Below are 21563 nucleotides of genomic sequence, written 5' to 3'. Positions count from 1 at the left end.
TTGTTTCGTAAATTCCCACCTGTTAGACGCCCTCCTCCATTGTGGCACCTTAACATCGTGTTGGCACAATTAATGAGACCACCGTTCGAACCAATACACAAGGTCGATTTGAAGTATCTGACATGGAAGGTGGCTCTGCTTCTAGCACTAACGTCTTCACGTCGCGTCAGTGACATCCACGCTTTTACAATAAATCCTCCTTTCCTACAGTTCAAACCAGATTCTGTAGTACTGTGCACTAATCCAACATTCTTGCCTAAAGTGCCTTCAGACTTCCATATTAACGAACAAGTGATTTTAAAGACTTTCTTTGCTAAACCTCAAACTCCTGCGGAGCAACAATTACATTCCCTGGATGTGAAACGATGTTTAAAGTTCTACATCAGCAGAACAGCTTCTTTTCGAAGATCGGATCAGCTCTTCATAGCTTATGGGCGTTTTCACAAGGGACGTCCAGTTACAAAACCAACAATTGCACGTTGGGTGTCAGCAGCCATCGTCTTCTGCCATCAAAAGGCGAACAGGCCTTTGCAGTCACCAGTGAGGGCTCACTCCACTAGAGCAATGTCATCCTCAACCGCCTTATTTGCTGGAGTGCCTTTACATCAAATCTGCAGAGCAGCTACATGGTCGAGCAGACATACTTTTACAAGACACTACTGTTTGGCGACTTTAAACGAAGAGGATGCTGCAGTTGGGCAGGCAGTGCTTCGCAATCTTTTTAAATAAGGTGAGCCTCTTCCTTCCCTCCTCCATATTGTTTCCATTTACCTTTGAATAGTGGCTCATTTGCACTTATATAGATATTGAATGATATCATATATATAAGCATGTTGATTGTCATTACGATTTCAGTTTAATATGATTATGGAAACAATGCTAATTGTTACTGCTATCTATTCTATATTCAAGCATGTGAATCTATGAAAGACAAACCAATACTGGAGAAGAACAATTGTTACTTACCTGTAAACAGGTGGTTCTCCAGTATTGGTGTCTTTCATAGATTCACATGCGACCCTCCCTCCTCCCTTCAGAGGCTCTCTTCTCCTCATAAACTCTAAAGTCACTCTGGTGCTACGAAAATCTGAGGTGAGGAGCTCTGAGGAGAAGGTTCTAGAGAGGAGCTGGCGCCTGATTGGCCATAGTTTGGACTAACATAATGACACAGATAGACTGCGAATGTCTTTTTTCTCTCTCCATGTATCTCTATGGAGATTTCATATAGGGACATTCTTGATGCTTATCACCTATTTATATCTCTGTTTTATATGATTACGTATATATTATTACTGTATATATTGCTATATTATTTACCGTGGGACTCCCACTCCGACGACGGGGAATATTCAAGCATGTGAATCTATGAAAGACACCAATACTGTTTACAGGTAAGTAACAATTGTTCATTAGCAATATCTCAGAACGGGACATTCTCCACTACTTAAATATGTTCAACATCATCGTGATTCAGGAAACCTGGCTGGCAGAACCACTACAGCTACATGGATACTTGTGTTTTTACTCCAGCAGCCAAGGGGGCAAAATACGGCCAATAACAAGACGTATTGGCAACTTAAGTTTCAATTGCTTGACAAACCTCTGCGCACTCTCTTCACTCTGCCTTGACAACTATTAATGCAATAAAAATAATCACCACACTTAAGAACAGGACAACTGCAATAATCATCATCAATGCTCACATCCCCCCAAAGCATAAAGCCTCAGTGGAGCGACTATTGACAGACCAGCTTGTGGCATACATAAGCAAGGGGAAAACGGCTAACATTGTCCTCACCGGGGATCTGAACTTATACCTACTAGTGCCTTTCAGGATGACGCTGTGACAGTTCAAACTTCGCTCTGGGACATACCTACGCAATTGAAAAATATAGAGGGCTGCTAGACTAAAACTGGCATGCACCTGCTGGATGATTTAAAGCACCTTAATTTAAGGGCTATTAATGGCAGGCTTCCAGCAGACAACCCTCTGGCAGCCACTTACTACGCTTCAACATCATGCACGACAATAGACTACACCTTTGTCTTCATTTCACTGTTCCAGTGGGTCGTTTCATTCCGCCTAGAAGACAAAGGCGACAGTGACTGCCGTCCTTAAGAGATTTCCCTAAAAACAACTTGGCCTATTTTCGAATGGTGAGGGGTCACACCTGAGTCGATCTTTATGGTTAATTACAAGATGATCAAGTTTTCACAGTCAACAATAGGGCAGTTGTCAAAGTCCGCGATGGCCCTTTTTCAAGCACAAAGAAGATTATCAACAAGCAAAACAGGAAGACGGGAGTCCTTTACCAGCATTTTGGCGGGGACCTTTGCCGCACAACTTAAAACAAAACCACTCCAAACTACCAACGAGGTGGGAAGCATCCCAAAGGTGCAGTGGATCCAAATTAAGAAAATTAAAAGAACGATAAACTGTACTCTAAGGTCGCTCCTCTATAACTCGGAGGACAATGCTGTGCAGACACCTCAATGGCTGCAAAAAGTCCAATTGGAGAAGCTGCAGTGGGCTGTTAATAGATCAAGAGAATATAAGGCCTTGTTAAAGCTTTTCACCAGCATCAAGAACAATGACAGTGCACGATTCTGGGTGATGATTAATAAGCTAACATGTGCATCACACAGGGGTGTTACCTCCCAGATATATCCGAAGAGGCTTGGACAAAGTATCTTGGGGACCATTTTCATCCGCACTATACAAACTACAGGCCTAGTAACCAGCAAGTCTCCAACAAAAAGCCTCCAGGACATCTCACTAGAGAAAGGCAACCCTCCAGCACCTCTCTCCCCAACATTAAATTAAACCAGCCACTCGTCACCATCAGTCCACATGCATTCATTTAGATGGCAAATCGGCAAAGGTGGGAGAGAAAGAGGCGATTTGGGAAAAAGGGGGTGGTGATGGACAGAGTTTCTGAATGATGCAGAATACTCTTACCAAGTCAAGAGATCATGGTTTTAATCCATCACCGTTTTTTAGCTCACTGCACCATCCCAGCTCAGAACCTGGCTACATGCAAATTAGTCTGTACCTGTCCCAGTGCATGATGGGAACAGGGCAAACCAAACTACCAAGCCAATTCTTATACTGGGAAGGAAACAAGCTTCCGGGGACCGGTTTCTGGCATCACAGCCTTCGTCGGCCCGGCTTGCCTGAATCCTGATGGTGCAATGAGCAAGGGACTCACGTCTGAGCATACCCTCCCACACTGAGTGTGGATAAAATCGATTTGGGAAAAAGGGGGTGGTGATGGACAGAGTTTCTGAATGATGCAGAATACTCTTACCAAGTCAAGAGATCATGGTTTTAATCCATCACCGTTTTTTAGCTCACTGCACCATCCCAGCTCAGAACCTGACTACATGCAAATTAGTCTGTACCTGTCCCAGTGCATGATGGGAACAGGGCAAACCAAACTACCAAGCCAATCCTTATACTGGGAAGGAAACAAGCTTCCGGGGACCGGGAGAGAAAGAGGCACCATGGCCCAATGCCATCCCCCCAGCAATTTTTAAACAGAACATGGAATTCTGGGCAGAAGCATTACAGCCACACTTCTCTGAAATAAGGCATTTTGGCGTAATTTTGCCATTTTTGCAGAGACTCGATAATCTCTCCCGTATTCAAAAGCGGAGTCAAGCCCTTGCCAACAAACGACCATCTAGTCGCCCTCATTGTCAACAAGGCAAAATATTTTGCCAGGACACTACTAGAGGAACTCTCCCCATGGGCAACAGAGAGGGCCATCTATGCTTCATTGATTTCAAAGCTGCGTTTGACCATGTGGAGTGAGGCAGGATCTGTCGCAAACTGGCACGTGGGAGATCCCTCAGACTCTGATGGACCTGGTAATTACTCTCCATACCGACAAATGGGTACAGGGAAAGCTGGGCGACGGCACGCTCTTATAAAGATGTATACTGACGAGCAAGGGGTGAAGCAGGGGTGTGTCTTGGCTCCCACCCTATTCAACCTCTTTCTGGCTAACTTGAAGCAGGCGCTCAATACCTGCAACTCTTATGCCCCAAGGCTATGTGTCCTAGCGTTGTCGAGTTTCCTCTATGGCGATGATGTAGTCTTGATGACTAGGTTGGCCTACAGCATCTTCTTACACAACACAGGAATACTCTGAGGCGAATAGTCTAAACATACATTTTGACTAGACACGTACCATTACGATTGGTAAAAACGATAGAAAATCACTGGTCTGGTCCAGGGGAAAGATGCGCGTTCAGTCACCAACTGAATATAAATATCTAGGGGTGATTGTCGACAAAGAAGGTAAATTTGCTCTCCAGAGGGAGAGAATCAAAAGAAGAGGACTTGCACTGGCAGTCTCACTAAAAAATGCACAGGTCCAAATTGAAGGGGCCAACTCTATACCCCATTGTCCGAGTAATACAAGCTAAACTTTTACCAACAATAGCAAATGACAGTGACAGGGATGCTAAAACTTTGTAACGCATCGTTTTAAAAGCCTACATAATCCTCTTTAGCCTGCCAAACTATACCTCGCCAGCGCAGATCAGGCTGGAGTTCAAACTGCAAAGGTAGACCTCGGCAAGTAGCTTTCATAATGTGTTGGGGCACAATCCGGAAGGCTCCCTCTGGTACTCTTAACCACTACTTATGGCGAGAGCTGCAACAGAGAGATTCATCACCGGCCAGGACCTACCTTAAAGAAGGCCTACATAAGGCCGAGTTGTCCCAGCTTTGGGAGACTTCTACCAGCCATGCTGTGTTCAAAAAGCTAGTGTGCAAATCAAAGTCATTGTCGCTGGTGGAAGATAAAGCTGCCCTCGCAAGCAGAACCCATGCTTGGATGACATTGAGCACCTACAACACACCTGCCCCCCAAAAATACTTTAGCTTAGCTACTCAAGAACCATCAAGGAGCACTTCCTGAAATACCGTCTGGGGCTGTTACTGTGCGCTCCGCACCTTCCCCACTGGCAGAGACACACCACAATGAAGGTATGCCACCTGTGTGGCATTGACACTGAAGACCTGCCGCACCTGCTTTGCACCTGTAAAGAGGGCGGAAAGGAGGCAGTTTTTAAGAGTTTATTTTAACCAAAGAGGGATTTGTTCACAGAGACAGTTTTTCCCCCAAGGACCCACAGCTGAACTGCCGTATAGTAAGATTCCTTATACTGATGGCCAAGAAGATGCCAAACGTGACATTGAGACGTCCTGATCAAGTCCTTTTTGGAGCTGGACTTGGCTATCTTGCTCACTTTCTCATCAAAAGGAATTGAGAGTCTGGTTGCAGGGTGGGGCCTCGTGTGCCTTATCCCACAGGAAGCAGCCCTAAGGGCTGGTTTCCAGACTCAATCTTGAACTCGGGCCGGCAATGCAGGCCAGGTAGCCTGGACCAAATTGCAGAGGCGCTGCCAACAAGGAGCATTTTTATAGTTGTACATTTTTATTACTGTATATTACATACGGTTAAGGGTTTTATTGATTGTTTTCACTATTTTGCAGTGGTTTCAAGTGAATATGCAAATAAATAAACTTAATTAATGATGAGTACAAGCTGTTACTAATCCCCACAACTTTGTACCAACACCCCAAGTTCAAATCTATTTTGTTAATGACAATACACAGTAAAAGGTTTGGCATAATCAGGGAGCCTTAAGGCTCAGTATCTGTTTGATTTTCACAAATGCATTCTTGGCTTCACCTTTGTGATTTTAACAAATGCATTATCTGCTTCACTAGATCACTGCAAGGGCTATGGGGTACCTTTTCTTAAAAATTCATGCAAAAGCTTGGCCATCTCAACATAACCCAGAATTAATTGTCTACAGTACCCAGCCATTCCCAATAAAGGTACGTTAGTTCAGTTCAAAATACCTTAATTCGGCTTCAAAGGCCATAAACGTTTAACAACCATACATTACAATCTAAATATTTCTCCATAACATATTTGTGCAATTGCATGGGTAAAATCAATACAAACAATAATTTCCAAGAATTTCAACAGTTAAAAGGGGATATAAATCTTAGTATCAAATACTCAATACGACATACTATGAAATCAATCCTAAAATTTAATTAATACTTAAATATAAAATTTAAAAGGTTGCCACATTCACGATTCTCTATTGTGATTCATAACGTTTTCTAATGATTATTGCAACTTTAATAAAATTAGTCACAGCAGTGCAAATATGAAGGGTAGCCAAAAAGTGCAAAACATCATAGCCTTCAATATAGGTATAAGGCCGATTTTCCCTCAAGAGTGGGGCCAGAAATGTTCCCCTCGGCTCTTCATAAAGGGGCAGAACAACATAAAGTGCAGGGTGCTCTGAGCTGCCATATTATCACAGGGACAAGGTGTGAGTTTGTCGACCAATCCTGACTGTTTTGGGAATGCCACTAGAAAGTGAAGAGTGCGTAAGCGAAATCTGGTTAAGAGAAATCGAATCCGGGCATTAGTGGAACACGTAAGATAAAATTGCTGTTGTGCAGTGAACAAACGTAAAGGACCTGACACCTCTCCATGCGAGCAGAGCTCGCTGGCCCTAGAATAATACGCCTCTTTTATTGTGACTTGCATTTGAGTTAATACTAGCAGGGTTGTCGTAGTAGTACCTCAAGCCTATCTCATGGAGTCTATCTCTCACAAATCGGAGTCAGGGGATTGACAGAGCACTATCTAGGTGAATACAATCCATGAGAACGTCCCTTCTAAACATTAGATCCTCAGACAGCCAGATGTTTGCCCATAAAAACAGAGGGGCAGTATATATTCGATCCTGTAAACATTCCAGCCCCAACTCACAATGGCAAAAGAGTGAGGGGGCACTATTAGGGGTTATCAATAGCCTCATGTTCTTGCCCATAATCAGGGACAGGTTGAGTAACTGCTTGCTCGGTAGTGCCCAACCCCCTCCTGAAGCCATATTGCGTCCTTGACATGATCCCTGTGTCGGTCGCCCAGGTTTCGAGTCGTGCAAGGACGACCCTCTCTAAAACCTTAACCGTAGCATCAATGAGGGAAATTGGCCTATAGCAGGCTGGATCACTCCTATTACCCTTTTTGAACACAGGAACCACAATGGCCTACTTTCATGATACTGGGATGGGGCCAGTCACCAATGATTTAAAGACATTCGTCAGCAGGGGTGCCCAGAGGTTGGGATTACTTTTAAACAAATCTAGAGGGACCCCATCGGGGCCTGGGGCTTTCATACAGATTCCTTTTGCGAACGCCGCCTCAGCCGCAGTGAGGAATACACTTAGTTGGGTGTCCAAGGTTAGGTCTGAGGGTGGATCCTCACTTTCCTCCTCTAACTGAACACAGTTTGGATTAAATATAGCCGAGAAATGGGATTGCCAAGCATCCCCCAAGATCAGAGAGTCCATATCCCCAACCTCATCCGTAAAGAAGGGGCGATTAATGATTTTCCAAAAGCTTTTAGAGTCTTTAAGGGCACTGGCTCTCTCCAAATCTTTCCAAGCTAATCTCCTCAGTTAGTCTTTCCTTTGGTTAATAACACTTTTATATGCCTGTCTTGCGCTTTTAATGTGGGTTCTATCACAAAGATTGGCATGAAGAGCCATTTTAAGACCTTTTGGGCTCTGGAACACTCTGTATTAAACCACCGCCTCTCTCCGGGTTCCTTTATCTGTACAGGTCTAGTAAGTCTTTTAGCTATGTCTACACAAACAAGTTCAAAATCGTGAATGGCCTCATCTGGGGGAGCGTCGTTTTGAAGTCATCTCATAATAGAGTCCACATTCGCTGCCACAATTTTCCCCTCAAATTCCGTAGGGTTTATTTTACCCCACTTTAATCTTTCCCCTTTGTTGCGGTCATATTGAATACGGCGACCATCTCTTTCCCTACCGGGGCTTTTATACTAAATGAAATGGTGAGGGGATTGTGATCACTGGTGTTTTTTGGTTCCACCTCAAAATCGCCAACAAGCGGCAAATATCTCCTCGAGATGAACATAAAATCTATAAAACTCCCCTTACCTCCTCTCAATATAAGTGGGGCACTGTGCAACAAGGCTAATGGCCAAATCATTGATATGGCACAGGTCATCATCAATAATAATAGAATTTAAGGCCTCGCCCTGTGGTGTATGAATAAAATGCAACTGAGGCTGTTCCTCTAAGTCCAGCAGCCCACAAACTCATCTGGTACTATGCGTGCAGGAGGTACAGTTGAAAACCCCCCACCCAGAGAATACATAATGGCTGCCACTTCCCTGAAATAGTGTTGATTTCTGCCTGTAGGACTTCAATCGTATGGCAGCTATTTTGGTCAAAGATGTTGTAATACCAGTTCACCACCAATAACTTGACCTGCATCAGGTTAGAAATCAAGATTAGTTGGTACCAGGGTGAGGAGTTTACGACAGAGGCTTGTACAGACCCATATTTTACAGAAAATAGCAGCACCAGCCCTACTTTAGCCCTCCCTGCCCATGAGGGTGTTGCGTGGCTGGTGAAGGAGCGATAGCCATCCATCACAATATCGTCCTTATGCCATGTTTCCTGGGGGCAGATGATGTCAAAGCCCCTAATATACTCTAACCACACCTCATTGAACAATTTCGTGCGAAAACCAGCAATGTTCCAGGAGATCATTTTAAGTAGGTGAATAGTGTGTTCCTGATTCGCCGTGCTCACTGATGTGGAATTAATGACAGGCATAGCCACAATAGTTGCCAGGCCAGACCCCTCTCCTCCGGCGTTATCATTAGAGATAGAGGTAGAAGACCAGGAGCATTTTTCAGATTGAACTATATTCTTGGTAGTGCTGATGAGGTTGTACAAAGCGGTACCAGATGGCTCTACGGGCGGTTTGCTACCAATGTCAACTGCAGCTGAGGCTCTCTCTAGATTACTGCGTTGTAAACTAGATCTTCTCGTTTCGGCTGTACTACCCGCACATACGGGTAGTCAGTCGATTTCACTCAAACCAGAGAGAGCATCAAAGCGGTTAGGATGGATAAATAAGGAGGACTGGAGGGGGGGGGATCTATGCTGATGTATCAATAAGGGCTGTTGTCTCGTGTTGGTCCCCTGGATGGGAGGATAGGAAAAACCAGGTGGACGAACCTTAATCAATTCACTAGATGAATTTCTGAGATGTCAGGGCGAAATGCGTGAACCTAGCTTTACTGAAGTTGAGAACAATACAATCCCCATCCACACATTTAGCCATCCACACATTTAGCCATATTGCCCAACCAGCTCACCCTCCATGCCATGATATAAGTTTGTTTGCTAGAAAATTTTGCTAGAAAACCAATATGCAGATTTGTTGATTAGACTCTGACAACTTTCTTGTTGTCCAGGGGGGAGATGGGGGACCCCTGTCAAGATCTAAAATATCGAGTGCGTCCTGCCCACCCTGAGGACCATGCACTGGGCCATTTGTATTTGTGAAGCCTTGTGGGTGTTTCCCCCCACTCAGAGGGCCAGGGTTCGCTCAATTAATAACCCCATGTCCGTGCTTTCATTTGTCCCCATAGAAATTCCTTTCCCTCCCCAAATCTCCAGATGTCGAAGGCATTGGACTATTGTTGACGTTGACGAGGGGGAGCTCTTGGGGGGAGGTCTGGTTATTTGTAATAAATATGCCACTTATAGGGGCCGACCCACTCAAAGTAACACTAACGGTAACATCATCTACCCTCTTATTAGTGCAGCTTGGTTGGGTGGCCATATCGTCTTGTTTTCCAGTTGCCATTATTTTCCCTGATCCATTCGATAATCGGACCACATACTCTTCTATGCAAGCTAAACGGGCTAGAATGGGTGCCAAAGCCTCCTTTACTACCTTACTAAATCTGTCAGTGGATATGTCAGTTTCAACCTGTGCAGTAATCCTTCCTCCTCCAACACGAAATTTACATGGGTGAATTTGTTTAGACCTCTTAACCCTTGGTGAATAACCCTTCAGTCTGTGGTCAACCCCTGCCCCTGTCAATTCAATACGCTTCCTCTTTCCTCCTGTTGCAATCTGGGACCCAGTATCTTCCGTAGTTGGGCCGGGGGTAAGGTCAGCTCCATTTTGTGTGGCACATAGATCTCCCTGGTCCGGGATTACAACAGCTGGCGAAAGTGCGACTTGTGGCCTCTGAACAACATCAGTATCATCCCCAGCTATATAAAAGTCATAGGTGGCGGGACCTGGGAGGTCAGGGGGTGGGGCTAATGAGAGTCTGCGCTCAGCCAATTCTATTTCCTTATTAATAGCTCCAACCTCCTTTTGAAGGAAACTATCTATGGTAGTGTCAGTATGTTTTACGGCTGGCGTTGGTTTCCTTTTTCCCATGCTGAAGTTTGCCTTTTGGCCTGGAGAGCTTAAAAACTTTTTACCTTCACACAGCGTTACCAGGATGTATCTTGTCCACTTTATCACCAAATCTAGGCAGGAAAAGCCAAGAGGGTAGGCCCTGCCCAGCCTCCTCCGGGCTCCGACGGGCCCGTCCCTGGCCCGGGCACGCCCGCGCGCTTCCTTTGCTGTGGGAGCCCTGAGCTGTCTTTATGCGCCTCTGGGCGCAGAAAGATCACGTTGGCCCTACCTGGCTCTAAGGCTGATGGGGATTGGAGTCGCCCGGTCAAAGTGCGGCGTGCGGCGTGCGGCTGAGAAGGGCTTCCGTGCTGCGGGAGCCCTGAGCTGTCTTTATGCGTCTCTGGGCGCGGGAGACCACGTTAGCGCCTCCTGGCGCTAAGGCTTATGGGGATTGGAGTTCCCTGGTCAAAATGCGGCGAGTGGCTGAGAAGAGCTCCTGCGCTGCGGGAGCCCCGAGCTGTCTTTATGCGCCTCCGGCGAAGGAAGACCACTTTGGCGCCTCCTGGCGCTAAAGATGATGGGGATTGGAGTCCCCCGGTCAAAGTGCGGCGTGCAGCTGAGAAGGTACGTACTTAGGAAACACAGGGCAGGGCAACTTATGAATGACTTCAACTGTTTCAGAGGACAGATGGTACTTGTCTGGGGAAAGATATCTCCCTCAGGGAAGGCAAACCTGCATTTTTTTCTTTGAAGCCCTATTCCACTTCCTAGCCAGTTGAATGAGGGTATAGACTAAGTTCTCCAGTATTGGGGTGTCTTTCATAGATTCACATGCTTGAATATTCCCCGTCGTCGGAGTGGGAGTCCCACGGTAAATAATATAGCAATATATACAGTCATAATATATATATATATATATATATATATATATATATATATATATACACATAAGTACTCATATAAAAACAGAGATATAAGTAAGTGATAAACATCAAGAATGTCCCTATATGAAATCTCCATAGAGATACATGGAAAGAGAAAAAAGACATTCGCAGTCTATCTCTGTCATTATGTTAGTCCAAACTACGGCCAATCAGGCGCCAGCTCCTCTCTAGAACCTTCTCCTCAGAGCTCCTCACCTCAGATTTTCTACCGCACGTCGTGTGAAAGGGAGTCTCCCTGAGCTCTGCTCAGTTTTTTCTCTTCAACATGTCTTCAAGTAAGAAGTCTTTGTTTAGACCTTGTTCCTCTTGTGGAAAGCTACGTTTGTTCTCAGAAGATCCACACAGTAAGTGTATTTACTGTCTTTACCCTGACCACGAAGTGGGTAAATGTAAATTCTGTAGAACTTTTTCTACAAAAACTTTGAAAGACAGGGAAGGCCGTCTCTTGTTGTGGCTCCAGAGACTTAAGGATAAGGATGAAGTAGTTTCTGAGGTAGAAAGCTTTACTTCTGGCCGTTCCCACACAGCCTCTAAACGTAGTAGTGTACAAGACCTGCCTTCGCCTTTTCTTAAAAAGAAGAAAATGTCTCTGTCTATGACATCTGCCACTTCTTCTTCCATGGCTACTGCGTTGTCGCCCACGAGACATAGTTCTCAGGCTGCTGAGGCTTCGACTTCCCAGTTTTCTGGCAAAAAACTGGCTTCTTCGTCGACGAGCCTTCCGACGACGAAATCCGCAGTCTCCTGCTCGTCGACGGTGACTCTCACTACGACGTCAGCATCAATATCGTCGACGGCGGCCCCGTCGACGTTATCGTCGTCGACGATGATCATCAGTACTATAAAAACTGTGTCATCTGTATTGCCTATTGCATCGTCGTCGACGAAGAAAGAAAAGACCTCGTCGACGTTACTATCGTCGTCGTCTAAGATTGCAAAATCTGCCTCGTCGGCCATTTCGTCGTCGATTGATTCGTCGACGAGTGCTCCGTTGACGAAGAAAAAGAAGAACTCGTCGTCATTCCCGTCGACGTCTATCCCGTCGACGACGACTCCGTCGACGGCGATTCCGTCGACGATGGTTCCGTCAACGGCGATTCCGTCGACGATGGTTCCGTCGACGGTGGTTCCGTCGACGGTTCTGTCTACGAAGATGTCGTCAGTGACCTCTATACCTCAGATCCCGTCGACGGCAGTCTCATCGGTGACAATTAAGATTAAAAGAACGCAGAGGTCATTAAATACACAAATTTCTTCCGCATCTTCAGCGACTACTTCGTCTTTTGCTGCTGCTCCCTTGCTGCCTTTGCCACCAAGTAGTCGACATGAGGTCATACCTTTGGATGATTCCCACCTTCCTTCACCTTTGTTTGCAACTGATTCGGATCAAGACTCAGAAGAAGGTTTACCTGAGTCGTTTGGAACGGCACACTGTCCGTCGGATTTAATAATAAAATGCCAGGATGAAACTAGTGAGGACTAGGAAAGGTTTTACCAGGAGGAAATTCCTACGGAAGGACAAACTGCGACGTTACCACTGTCGCTTATTACAAATCTTCAACTCATGTTGGACGATTATAATCGGCGTTTTCCTCTAACACCACAAGAGTCTGTAGTTCCGGCTACTCCAGTGGTACCAACATCTATATCGAAACAAATGCCAGTTGTAATAACTTCAGTACCGCTCAGACAATCATCAGCTCTGACATTACCTCATCAAGAAACTGAAGAGGAAGTTCCTCAGGACAGGGAAGATGGTGAGATCCTGGATGATGGGGGCGATGGTGATGAGGATGATGACGATTTGGCGGAGTGGGATGACTACCATGCCCAGACACCATCTCCCTCTCCGGTGGTACCTGGTGACTCACCACCTGTTGACATTGCAAGTTTTCACCAGTTGATGGATAGGGCAGCCCAACGGTTCAAATTAACAACGGAACATAAAGAGGAGGATTGTTTCCTGTTCGATTTTAAAAATCAGCCTTTCAAGCAGACACATACAATCCCTATTATCGAATTCATTTGGGAGGAAGGCAAAAAGATAATGAAGACACCAAATAGCCTTCCGGCACAAGTGCCCAGACTGGAGAAAAAGTATAAGTCACCATTAGGAGCTCCAGCGTGCCTCACTGGTCACTCAAAACCAGATTCTGTAATCTCACAGGCAGCGCAACGTAGGGCTAGAAACCCTGCGTCTACGATCACTGCACTACCTGATCGTGAGGGACGTCGATTGGATGCCATAGGGCGAAAATTTTCATCGATGGCTTCCACCATTGTAAGAGCGGCTAATGCCTTAGCCATCTTAGGTCGCTACGACCGTCAAGTATGGGCGGATATATCAGCTCTAGTTGAAAAACTGCCTGAGACGTCTAGGAGTGAAGCTACTCCAAGAGGGAGAGAGTACTTCTGCAGAGATAATTGACTGTTCAGTGGATATCGCATGTACAGGGTTTTCAACTTGCTGGAGCGGCGGTATTGCGCAGACAAGGTTGGTTGCGCTCAACATCCTTTCGCCAGGAGGTGCAGGCAATGATATTAGATATGGCATATGACGGAGAAGCTTTATTTGGAGATCATGTTGATGAAGCTCTCCAATCGATAAAAAAGGATACAGAGACTGCTCGATCTCTGGGTACATTACAATTTAAAAAACAGCCCTTTCGGGGTGCACGCGGACGCGGTACCTCCTCTAATTTTCAGAAAGGAAGCAACCAGTATCGACCATACAACCAGGGTTCCAACCGTTATTCCTATAGTCAACATCAATCCTCTCGACAGCAGTCTTCCAAGACTTACAGAGGTAAATCCTCGTACAGAGGTTCCACTTTTAAAAGAGGATGTATGTCGTTACAACGCACACTTTTACAACGCATGCACTTACAACGCATTTTTTACAACGCACAATCCATTACAACGCATGACATTACAACGCAGGACACTACAACGCATTTTTAAAAACTACCTTTACAACGCATTTCCATTACAACACATACTACCTTTACAACGCATACCATTACAACGCATAATATTAAATTGCATTTAAGGTAAGTATTAGATAGTATAGGGGTAAAAATTACTATTCTAACTCCAGGGGGTGCAACAGTAGGGTAAGTGTTGGATAGTATAGGGGTAAAAATTACTATTCTAACTCCAGGGGGTGCAACAGTAGGGTAAATGTTGGATAGTATAGGGGTAAAAATTACTATTCTAACTCCAGGGGGTGCAACAGTAGGGAAAGTGTTGGATAGTATAGGGGTAAAAATTACTATTCTAACTCCAGGGGGTGCAACAGTAGGGTAAGTGTTGGATAGTATAGGGGTAAAAATTACTATTCTAACTCCAGGGGGTGCAACAGTAGGGTAAGTGTTGGATAGTATAGGGGTAAAAATTACTATTCTAACTCCAGGGGGTGCAACAGTAGGGTAAGTGTTGGATAGTATAGGGGTAAAAATTACTATTCTAACTCCAGGGGGTGCAACAGTAGAGTAAGTGTTGGATAGTATAGGGGTAAAAATTACTATTCTAACTCCAGGGGGTGCAACAGTAGGGTAAGTGTTGGATAGTATAGGGGTAAAAATTACTATTCTAACTCCAGGGGGTGCAACAGTAGAGTAAGTGTTGGATAGTATAGGGGTAAAAATTACTATTCTAACTCCAGGGGGTGCAACAGTAGGGTAAGTGTTGGATAGTATAGGGGTAAAAATTACTATTCTAACTCCAGGGGGTGCAACAGTAGAGTAAGTGTTGGATAGTATAGGGGTAAAAATTACTATTCTAACTCCAGGGGGTGCAACAGTAGGGTAAGTGTTGGATAGTATAGGGGTAAAAATTACTATATTATGCGTTGTAATGGTATGCGCTGTAATGGTAGTATGCGTTGTAATGGAATGCGTTGTAAAGGTAGTTTTTAAAAATGCGTTGTAGTGTCCTGCGTTGTAATGTCATGCGTTGTAATGGATTGTGCGTTGTAAAAAATGCATTGTAAGTGTAGTGCGTTGTAAAAGTTGCGTTGTAAAGGTTGTTCCCCTTTAAAAGACAATGACTTGTGTCAGTCCCAGAAAATTGGAGGTCGAATCTCACTGTACTGTTCTCAATGGTCCTCCATAACAAAGGACCGTTGGGTTCCGGACATTGTAGAAAGAGGTCACACCTTAGTGTTCATCGAATTCCCTCCACCTACGCCACCTACCGGACCACCACCGGCTCATATCAAGGAACTTTTTCATCAAGTTCAACTTCTACTGCGCAAGGGAGCCATAGAGGTAGTACCAACATCTCAAAGGGGAAAAGGATTTTATTCCCGATTTTTCCTTATCACCAAAAAGTAAGGGGAATGGAGGCCCATACTAGATCTGAGGGCTCTCAACAAGTATCTAAAGAAACAATCCTTTCGTAGGTTAACGCTTGTCGAGATCTTGCGATTACTCTCACAGGGAGATTTCATGGCAACAGTCGATCTCCAGGATGCATACTACATCGGCATCGGAAATTTCTACGCTTTCGAGTGGGTCGAAAGGATTTCCAGTTCAAGGTATTAACATTCGGTCTACGTTCAGCCCCTCGAGTGTTTACAAAGGTACTCGCTCCGGTGGTAGCGTTCCTACGTCTCCAGGGTGTTCAGATCTTCCAATATCTGGACGACTGTCTCCTAAAATCACAATCGGAAGATCAACTTCTACAGGACAGACGTCTTTGCCAAGAGGTGTTTCGCTCCTTAGGGCTTTCTATAAACTCCTCAAAGTCCCATCTGCAACGTGCTCCTCGCAAGGATTTTCTGGGAGCAACATTGGATACAGTGTCAGCAAGAGCATTTCTCTCCCAAGACCGTCTACAAAGGATTCTTCGACTGGTAACCCTTATCAGATCAAAAAGATCAGTTTCTGTAAGACTATTGAAGTCATTTCTGGGGATGACGTCATCGTGCATTGCCTTGATCCCTCATTGCAGATTAAGGACACGCCCCATCCAAGAAGAACTAGACATTTAATGGCGTCAGATTACGGGTTCATTCAACGACGTTGTAAACGTCACAGATCGGATGAAGTCGACACTCAAATGGTGGACACAACCGTTGAATCTAACGGAAGGAATTTCATTTCTGTTGGCAGTCCCAGACATGACCATCACAGACGCCTCTCTGGAAGGATGGGGTGCTCATCTGGAGGATTTGTCAGTAAAGGGGAAGTGGACGATGTGTCAAAAAACCTGGCACATCAACAGGCTGGAACTCATGGCTATATTTCTAGCTCTCAAGTCGTTCCTTCCTTTAATCCAGGGAGAAACAGCCCTAATTCAGACGGACAATACAACCTGCATGCACTACATCAACAAGCAGGGCGGAACAAGATCTCCGAAACTGTCACGACTAGCTCAGTCGATCTGGGATTGGTCTCTCGACCATCGCATCACAATTGCAGCAGTTCATCTACCAGGGGTATCCAATATCCTAGCGGATTCCCTGAGCAGGTCCTCCTCGTCGACCCACGAATGGGAGTTACATCAGCCAACGCTAGAGATTATATTTCGACGATGGGGTCGTCCACAGCTGGATCTCTTTGCCACACCGGAGAACCGGAAATGCCGAGATTATGCAAGCTGGCATCCCCATCAAGGGTCACGGGGCAATGCCCTTTTGATGAACTGGTGCAATCTGTTTGCCTACGCTTTTCCCCCAATCCCTCTCGTATCTCGGGTCCTGTGGAAGATGCGGAGGCAGCCCTGCCATCTACTTCTCATAGCCCCACGATGGCCTCGACAGGCATGGTTCTCGGAACTACTCCTACTGTCCCAATGCGAACCAATCCTCCTACATCCTCGAGCAGATCTACTCACTATGAGCAAGGGGAAAATTTGTCATCCGAATCCCTCATCACTGAGCTTATCAGCTTGGAACCTGAGCACTGTGAATTTGCCCATCTAGACATTCCACAGGACTGTAGAGACATCTTGGCTCAGGCGAGGGCTCCTGCTACGATAAAAACGTACAAGTTAAAATGGAGGAGATTCTGCCATTGGTGTGCATCTAATGGGGTTCATCCATTTCACTCTACACCAGAACAATTGCTACCGTTCTTCTTGCAATTAGCTAATTCCGGACTTTCTCATGCAACCTTAAGAGTTTTTCTGGCGGCAATTTCCCGTTTCCGTCAGGATGGTTCAACTTCCCTTTGTTCTTCAAGGATAATCCATCAATTCTTCAAAGGGTTGTTTCGCAAATTTCCACCTGTTAGGCGCCCTCCTCCATTGTGGCATCTTAACATCGTGTTGGCACAACTAATGAGACCACCGTTCGAACCTATACACAAGGTCGATTTAAAGTATCTGACATGGAAGGTGGCTCTTCTTCTAGCGCTAACGTCTTCACGTCGCGTCAGTGACATTCATGTATTTACAATAAATCCTCCTTTCCTACAGTTCAAACCAGATTCTGTAGTATTGCGCACTAATCCAACATGCTTGCCTAAGGTGCCTTCAGACTTTCATATTAACGAGCCAGTGATCTTAAAGACTTTCTTTGCTAATCCTCAAACTCCTGCGGAGCAAAGATTACATTCCTTGGATGTGAAACGATGTTTAAAGTTCTACATCAACAGAACAGCTTCTTTTCGAAAGTCTGATCAACTCTTCATAGCTTATGGACGCTGTCACAAAGGACGTCCAGTTACAAAACCGACTATTGCACGTTGGGTTTCAGCAGCCATCGTCTTCTGACATCAAAAGGCAAACAAGCCTTTGCAGTCACCAGTGAGAGCTCACTCCACTAGAGCAATGTCATCCTCAACTGCCTTATTTGCTGGAGTGCCTTTACATCAGATCTGCAGAGCAGCTACGTGGTCGAGCAGACATACGTTTACTAGACACTACTGCTTGGCAACTTTAAACGAAGAGGATGCTGCTGTTGGGCAGGCAGTGCTTCGCAATCTTTTTAAATAAGGTGAGCTTCTTCCTTCCCTCCTCCATATTGTTTCCATTTACCGTTGAAATAATGGTTCGTTTACACTTATATAGATATTCAGTATATCATATATATAAGGATATTGATTGGCATTACAATTTTTTAGTGCTGTTATGACTATGGATACAATGATAATTGTTACTGCTAGCTATTCTATATGCAAGCATGTGAATCTATGAAAGACACCCCAATACTGGAGAAGAACAATTGTTACTTACCTGTAAACTGGTGGTTCTCCAGTATGGGTGTCTTTCATAGATTCACATGCGACCCTCCCTCCTCCCTTCAGAGGCTCTCTTCTCCTCATACACTCTAAAGTCACTTTGGTGCTACGAAAATCTGAGGTGAGGAGCTCTGAGGAGAAGGTTCTAGAGAGGAGCTGGCGCCTGATTGGCTTTAGTTTGGACTAACATAATGACAGAGATAGACTGCGAATGCCTTTTTTCCCTTTCCATGTATCTCTATGGAGATTTCATAAAGGGACATTCTTGATGTTTATCACTTACTTATATCTCTGTTTTTATATGAGTACTTATGTGTATATATATATATATATATATATATTTTCCAAAGATGCCACGAGCTTTAAGGACGCTACTCCGCAGGAGACTGATTAACATAATCATTTATTAAAACCAGCGTTTACATTCCCAAAGTCAATGCTTTCCCGACGCGTTTCGGAGCGGCTGCTCCTTCTTCATGGGGGGAAGCTGGCAAGGACAGGAAATCACTCAACTGATAATTTTCGCTTGAGTGATTTCCTGTCCTTGCCAGCTTATTAAAACGCTGGTTTTAATAAATGATTATGTTAATCAGTCTCCTGCGGAGTAGCGTCCTTAAAGCTCGTGGCATCTTTGGGAAAAAAAAATATATATATATATATATATATATATATATATATATATATATATATATATATATATATATATATATATATATATATATATATATATTATGACTGTATATATTGCTATATTATTTACCGTGGGACTCCCAAGCATGTGAATCTATGAAAGACACCCATACTGGAGAACCACCTGTTTACAGGTAAGTAACAATTGTTCTTCCCCTTGCAGTGATCTAAAGTAACAAATGCCAACAATACATAATTAACATGTTGTATAAGAGTAGACCCCAGGAGAAAACTAACATGTCCAAATCCTTCTTTAGGGCTTACCAACATTTTGAGAACTCTGCAACTCCTTGAGGACATTGGGTCCATGAAAGCTGGAACCCTCGAAATTTGAACAAGAAAAAGTACTGACTCTCATGAGTGAAGATAGAGAAGAAAGCCGGACAGAGATTAACCACGGTAAGCCACTGGGCATGTGCAGGGATGCAGGTGAGAATGGTAGCTGGGTTGGTAGCTGAAGGGAAATTTGGGATTACCATTTTATTAATAATCCTAGTCGTGCAAGAAATTGTATCTGTTGACTTTCCCCACCTTGCGATCAGGAGAATCGGAGTGCTACATCTACTAACAATAGGTACTAGAACACCTTGCTTAATCAAATCTGCTATTACAGGATGGATGCCTTCCTCTACCCTAGGTTCTAATAAGTTCTGAGGTTTCCTAAGAAATTTCATCTGAGGGTTGACCTTCACCTTTCACGAGTTCCAATGAGAAGCTTGATCCCATATCAATGGGCCCTCTGGACCACAATGTGGACAGTATCTGTGAAAGCAATTATCAGAACCCCTTTTAGAGGGCAACCGGGATAGCAGGAGCTACTAGGCCCAACTATGGGGTTTGAGGCCTTTTACTCCTGATGTACTGGGGCCTGACCTGGGATCCTGAGCAACTGGGCCAAGTACCCCTTCAGCACTTAACTCACAATGATAGCACGGGTCGAGCAATCCAAGTCTTCTTGGAAAGGAGGTAAACACGGGGCAAGCACAGGATCACCACTCAAAATACGCTCAATAGCATCAATAAATGATTGTCCAGTTAAATACTTTCCTTTATGGCAAAAGTAGTATTTATATGTGAACACAAAGTGAAATACGGTATGCACAAACAATACACACAGCCCCCTAGGTCAGGGCTCTAGTGCTAAATGGAAGTCCCCTGAGTCCCACTTCCCTCTCAAACGCTATGGTGGTTATTCCCCATTCACTATATACATCATTCAGGTTAGGCCCCACTAGCAATCTGAGTCCAAGAGTCTCACTTAGAGAAGGTAAAATAGTCCCAGCGTTGAAATGCTATCTGGAAGACAAGTTCCTGTGGGGTCTTCCAGTCCGTAGTTTAACCTTACACGCACCAGCAGGGGATCGTCCAACCGAAAGCTCTAAGAGTGTCTCTCTCAGCAGTGGCTGCTCCAGGTGAGTATCACACTTGTGGCTCTGCAGGTGCCACAGCTGGGTGTTCTCTGAGCACTGTTAAGTTTCCTTTGGTCGTCCACTCAAGGGTGCTTGTTTTTTTTCATTTCCTGGTTTCGATGCTATGTCAGGGATCAAGCCCGCACCAGTCACCACGCGGCCACATGCATGCAGCCGCTCGTCAAGACAATGACATTCACCAGTTGCACTCCTTGTCTTCCGGTGGGCCACTCTGGCATATGGGGTCACCCCACCTGCTCTTTAGTCAGGCAACGACCACATTGGCACAGCAGCAGGTTTCTCTTCACTCTGGCCCCCTCAGGCATACACGGTTGCCAATTCACACAACAGACGAGTCACAACCCGATCGGTGCCCGAAAGTTAATTGTGCACTTCACTGCAGCCCTCCTCTGGTAGATGAGTCACTGAATTAACACTGCACATGTGGAATGACCCAATTGATGCAGTAAAGTTCCATGGTGGTGCTCGTTTGGCATACAGGGTCACCGACTTAACCCTGTACACGGGCAACGAACTGATCGGTGCCGCCTCCATCGCCTTCCACCTTGCTACAGCGATCCACTTGCCAGGATCCCACACTTGACCTTGCTCCTTCAAGCTCTCCTCTTCCTCACAAGGCTCACTGGACTTGGCAAGCAGGTAGATACTGGTAATCCAGGAGCAGGTGATCTTAGATGTCCCTGGGTGATATCCCCTCACCCAGCTAAGAGATTGGCAGGCCTTAGCCGCCCGCCCTGGTGTCAGGCAGAAGTCTTGCAGAGCTTCTGCTCTCTGCACAACCCCTCTGGCTGCTAGACAGTTGACAATTTTAAGGGCTGCAAGCTCCCTATCCTTTAGACCATTTCCAGGCACCAAATGTGATTTAGGCTCTGAGTCTTTAAAGTTTGTGTGGGGGGTTTCTGCTTCCTTTTGAAGTGTCCTCTCCTCTGCCCTTTCTCCAGAAAGCAATCTGTCACAACAGGAGTGACTCCAAATCTGATAGCCCTAACAACACAGGCCATGAGAGGGACCAGAGATTCACATCTGGTTGTC

General features: G+C 45.1%; 1 protein-coding gene across 1 annotated transcript in view; it reads left to right on the top strand.

Annotated features, from left to right (window-relative positions):
- Positions 1–19395: 19395 nt before the first annotated feature.
- Positions 19396–21563, top strand: part of CALCOCO1 (calcium binding and coiled-coil domain 1) — a 259932-nt gene continuing 257764 nt past the window's right edge. Inside the window, exon 1 of the mRNA XM_085654710.1 lies at positions 19396–19500. The gene's annotated coding sequence lies outside the window, so the exon portion shown is untranslated. The remainder of the gene's footprint in view (positions 19501–21563) is intronic.

This window comes from Triturus cristatus, chromosome 4_1 (assembly GCF_964204655.1).
Source record: "Triturus cristatus chromosome 4_1, aTriCri1.1, whole genome shotgun sequence".
Taxonomy (NCBI): domain Eukaryota; kingdom Metazoa; phylum Chordata; class Amphibia; order Caudata; family Salamandridae; genus Triturus; species Triturus cristatus.
The sequence above is the reverse complement of the archived record's forward strand: the minus strand, read 5'-3'. Positions and strand labels throughout refer to the sequence as shown.